At 33.4% G+C, this 5796-nt stretch overlaps 1 pseudogene; it reads left to right on the forward strand.

Moving 5' to 3' along the window:
• Nucleotides 1-3732: 3732 nt before the first annotated feature.
• Nucleotides 3733-3870, forward strand: LOC115063783 (annotated as a pseudogene).
• Nucleotides 3871-5796: the final 1926 nt, after the last annotated feature.

Here is a 5796-nt window from a genome sequence, read left to right on the forward strand (position 1 = left end):
CTTGTTCTTTCTCATCTTAATTGAAAAAAAATATATGGTTTGAAACTCTAAGATATTACCTTTACATAAAGAAATAGGATAGTCAAAAAATGTTAAGTGTCTAAAAGCAAACAGGGGAAAGAAAACCAAGAGAAAAATGTTGCTCGTTATCAGTTTGAATTTACATTATACATTCTGAGTCATTTTAATGGAAAATGTCCTTGTAACATACTCCAAAGTCATTTTAATACCCCTGGTTAACAGTCTATTAAGCCTCTGTCAACTGACTCTTTTGGTCTTTATTACAAAGAAGGATCCTGATGTGCAGAGATCTTGGAAAGTTGGCAACACCAAAGAGAAATCTTTAATGAGACTTCATTTGAAACACACAAAAACAGCAACAACAAACAACAACAATAAAACAAAAAAACCCCACAAAACTTAATTGTGCCTTAACTAAGAAACTCTGATGCAAAATCTTTCCAAATACTAGCATCCCAATAAAATCCAATTTCATTCTACTTTTAAATATAATTTATAATTCACTTTATGTTGCACTGCAAGTCAAATTTGTTTTCCACTGTAAGTTTAACCTCTTATCCTCTCTGCTCAAAATAAGAGACCTTCTATATTATCACAGGGGCTAAGCCATACTGGTCTCATTTTTGTTTTACTGATTGCTAAATTTTTAGTACTCAAGGATTTAGACAGTTCTAAGTAAATTTTGTTCAACTGTGTCAAGCATCTCTTGACCTCTCTCACTAAAATTTATTTATGTTTTTATTATTTTAATTGGTTTCTCTTTTATGTTTAAAAATGGCAAGGATGAAGACCAATGTCTTTTATTTACATATAAATAATCATAAGAGGGAGAGAGATGTAGATGCTACATTACCTTCTAACACTGGGATTGGTAACATAAACCACAATTAACACTATTGTTCTAGAGAATGACCAATTAGCTCTTGGAAATAGTAGTTAATCAGGAGAGAATTATCAGTACTTTGTTTACCCTGAGGATCACAACTTGAAAATGATTTTTAACAAACTACATGTAAAATCTTGATTTCCAAGAAAACAGAAAGAAAATATCCAATGAAGGGTAAGGAAAAATATTCCTCTGAACATTCCTTAATTGAGTTGCTATAACTTCCATTGGAAATAGGAAACAAGGTCCATTAGCAAAGATCATATGAACACATAGACTCTGAAGCAGCATGCACTGGACCTATGTAGAGCTGAACCAGGTCCTCTGAGACTATATTATGACTTCCATTCTAGTGTAATCATGGTATTCTTGAATGTGTGAACAAGTATGTCTTTAATTCTTGTGTATTTTCTTACACACTTTCCTTCTGTGATTGGTTCTGTTAAAATTCAATGTGACAGGACTTATTTTATATTTATGTGATATTATATTATTATATATTATATTTATTATATTATATTTAAAAAGAAAGAGTAGATAGATGAATGAAGCCTAGCCAATATGGCAAAGACTGACATGTTATCTCTACCGGGTGGGGAAGAAAAAAAATCGATTTTCTCCAGTGGAATGACATTGGGTATATCAACCATTCCAGGGCAGGCCTCATGTTCAGGAACAATATACCAACATATAATGGACTCTTTAGTTTGTTTCTTTTATGCATGTGCATGTACATGTTTATGTGCATGTATATGTGTGCTTTACTTGGTTATAGCTTGGTGGGTTTTTTTGTTTGTTTGATTGTTGGTTGGTTGGTTGGTTGGTAGGTTTTGTTTTCATTTTCTTTTATTTTGCTTATCTGGATTTTGTGGTTTGTTGTTATTTTATTGAAGGAAGGCTTTACTTTGATTTACACAGTCTTTTATGTGGGCAAGATGGGGTTAGCAGGAGCTTGAGCAGCTTCTGGTTATACTGCATCCACAGTTATGAGGCAAAGAGATGAAATCAGGTCCTTAGACAACTTTCTCCTTTTGATTCAGTTCAGAATTTCAGTTTAAGGAATGATGTTTTTTTCATTCTACTATCCTAATCTACATAAACCCTAATAGATATGCCCAAAGACTAAGTAAATCTAGACAATCCTCAGACAGGTTCTGAGGACTGTTGCCTAGATGACTGTATTTCTGTTGAGAGACTTAAAAAAAAATCTTGATTCTATCTTGTGTTTTTCTCTACTCTGTGTTTGGAATTTGAAACAGACACTGCCCAGAGGGAAGTAAGACCCAGGTGGATATGTATGAGAGAAATGTTGAGTAGATATCATGAGAATTCATTAGATGCACAGTAGTTGTGAACTGTTGTCATAAGAAAAATTATAAAAATGATTACAATAAACACTATAAAGATTTTAAAAACTTGTCAATGGACTCGAGATTCAAGGTGAACTCAGAACATTTTCCTTCTACTCTGGGTGAAATATAAGACAATTCTCTCTGTTTCACAGATTAAAAGAAAGCCTGGTTCTATGATCTATTTAGGAAAGAGACATGTAGAGGCAGAGAAAGAACCTTAAACCAAAAATTCTCAGTTCTAAATTTTAAGGAACTATATTTCCATTTTAATGACAAATGTTTCCCTTAAGGAATTCTACTTTTAAAAAGCTAGTGCTGTTAATGAAAGGTATAAAGTAACATGCTCAATTTTAGTTATTTACTAGAAATAAATATAATATTCAGAATCATTTGTTCTTTTTTATTTTCAAATCTTATTATTTTAAAGTCAATAATGTAGGATTTATAATGCAGGCATTAAAACAAACAAACAAACAAACAAAAACACCTTTTTACTCAAAAGAGGTTTTGCTCTGACTTTAGCTAAGACTCAGCAATGGGAGGTAGAAAGTCTGAATGGATCAGCTCCTGTAATCAGGCAAGACTGCCAATAGAGGGATTGGCAAACCAATCCAACCACAAAATCTTAGACTCACTATTTGTCCTGCCTACAAGATGTGTAGGGGTAAAAGATGAAGCAGAATTTGAGGGAAGGGCCAATCAATGACTAGTCCAGCTTGGTCCCCATGTAATGAGAGGGAAAATACTCGGAACATTATCAATAATATTCTGCTATACTTGCAGACAGGAGCCTAGTGTAACTGTCATCTGAGAGGCTTCACTTAGCAACTGATAGAAACTAATGCAGACCCCCACAACTAAATGTTAAGTATATCTTGGGAAATCCTGTGGACAAAGTGGAGGAAGGATTCAAGGAACCAGAAGCGTCAAAGACACACACACACACACACACACACACACACACACACACACACACACATACAAACAAACCTACAGAATCACTTAACCTAGGTTCATGGGCTCATAGAAACTGAATTGTCAATCAGAAAGCATGCTCGAATGGTCTGGACCTAGGTGTTATGCACATATGTAAAAGTTGTGCAGCTTGAGTTGCCTAAAGTAGCAGCAGAGGTGGTCTCTGACTACATTACCTGCATTTGCACTTCATTCCCTTAACTGTATTGACTTGCCTAACCTCAATAGAAGAAGAAGAACCTACTCTTACTGCAACTTGATGCCAAGGCTGTTGATATATATGGGAGGACTCCATTTACATAAAGAAAAGAGGAGAAGGGTTTGATGGGGAACTAAGGAGATCGAGAGAAACTGGAAGAAAAATAGGGAGGGGAAGCTAGAATCAATTATTACATAAAGTAAATAAATAAAATGAAAAAAGTTTTGCTAGCAATCATATTCATTAGATATGCTCAGTATTAAAAATGAGATCCTTGAAATTTTAGAAGGGTAAGTTGCATTGCTTCTTGGCCTTGTGGCTAAGATCAAGTGTAGAAGGATAAGTTGTAAAATATATACAGTTCTGGGTATTTCAGAGTTACCAGGAAATGATTACGGACTTAAAACATATACTTCTTTTTTATTAATCATCTTTCCTAGGGTACATATTTTGTAGTAACATGATATCAGCATCACTCATTTTAATAGTTGCATATTATTCCATTTTATGGATGTACCTTAGTTTATTGCTGGTGATAAAAATTAATTGTGGCTATTTTTCAAACTAATTTTCACCTCTTTCATCTTTCATATGGCTTTTATCACCTATCCAAATCTGCATGTCCCATCACTCAAATTACTTTCATTATATCATCTCTTGGAGATGTGCCCAACATAATAACTCAAAATTTGTTAGTCATCCTGAAATGTGTTATATAATTTCCCTTCTCTGTGGTCAAATATTTGTCATTTTTCTGAAGGAGACTACTGTATTAAATGAAAGTTTGTAGGTAGGAGCTATTACATTCTATTTTTTTTTCTAAAATAAACATGTTGTTTTGGACAACTCAAACTCTCTGGAGGGGTCAATCATTTCTTTATAATAATGGATGTATCTGAACCAATTAGGTTCTAAGAGATTCTAACGCTACAATGCACAACTTTTCTATATATTCTAATAAGATAAAACATATAATGAATAACATGTTACCTTAACATGTGTTTTATATGTATGGTGTGGTATGAAGTGCATGAGTATGCATGTGGTTTTGTTTGTGAATAGGTTCACTCAAATGTGTGTGTGTGTGTGTGTGTGTGTGTGTGTGTGTGTGTGTGTGTGTGTGTGAACACATATTCCTGTTGCTCATGTTCTACAGTTGATGTCAGGAATGGAGATATACTGCATCTACACTGTTACTAAAACTCTTCAGAAGCTATGCTGCCAATTTTGATAAATTTATTCAACTGTCATGGAAGTAACTTTACTTCTTATATGAAGGTCACATAGGAACTTTATAATCAAAGGTCTTATCACTACATCAGGCATCTTTGATCATTGGAGGTGGTTTTGATATGTTAGGCAAACCAAAAAGTCCCTGGTCTTTCATCAAGGTCATTTGCTATTTGGACATTTCTTGTCTCACTATATCTCATCCTGAGATAGTTAACTATGCTGTAGAAAATATCACAGCTTTCAGCTATCTTGACTAGACTCCAATAAAGACAACACTTCACAAGGTAATTCATACATAAATGCAGTCCTATTCCAAGTATTCCAAAGTAGCCACATTTATTGATATCCATGGGTACAATTAGAAAAAATTCAAGGCACGCCACAAGCAATGCAACTTGTCTTCTGGTGACAGTTGTCCCTTTTGTCTTGTGTGGAGTTTATGCACTTTTTCGTTTGATTTTGGTTTCACGTTTGACACTCACTTGCTACATTGTCATGGGTCTCATTACTCATTCGCTTGAGAACAAGGTGTTATTGCAACAGGGCCATACATCCCGCCCTGATTGTACTAGATTTTTTTTTTTAAAGTTAAGGCTGAACACAGATGGGTTACTGTCATATAGTTATTTACCATATCTGAAGAGATACACTATGATCTATAAAGTCAAGGGATTGAACTAAATAAACTTATGGAACATTTTGTTTCTAGAAATCTAGAATTGAGGCAGATGACACACATCATTAGAATTATAAACACATATAATTTATCTGTTCCTCCTATTTTTCTAAAATTGTAATTTAACTTAAAAATGTTAAGAAAGTACATTTTCTTAAAAAGATGGACTGTTTTTCTTTTTTTGTTGAGAAGACATTATTTTGAATGTTCTTTAAGTAGAATAAAAAGCTTTTTGATTTTCTCCAAGTAACTTATAATGAATATATAATTTCAGAAGTTGAAATTTGTTAAAGACTTGAAAAGAATTAATGCCAAGAAAAGAATTCTCTTAATTTAGTTTCTCAAAATAAAATGTTTTTACATCTCACACGTGCACATCCAGATAAACTTAAGTGTGATTATGCAAGAAAAGAAGAATAAAAGCTATAAAAAATAAAGTATTGTGTGCTAAATC

This window comes from Mus pahari, chromosome 3 (genome assembly GCF_900095145.1).
Source record: "Mus pahari chromosome 3, PAHARI_EIJ_v1.1, whole genome shotgun sequence".
In the NCBI taxonomy this organism is placed as follows: domain Eukaryota; kingdom Metazoa; phylum Chordata; class Mammalia; order Rodentia; family Muridae; genus Mus; species Mus pahari.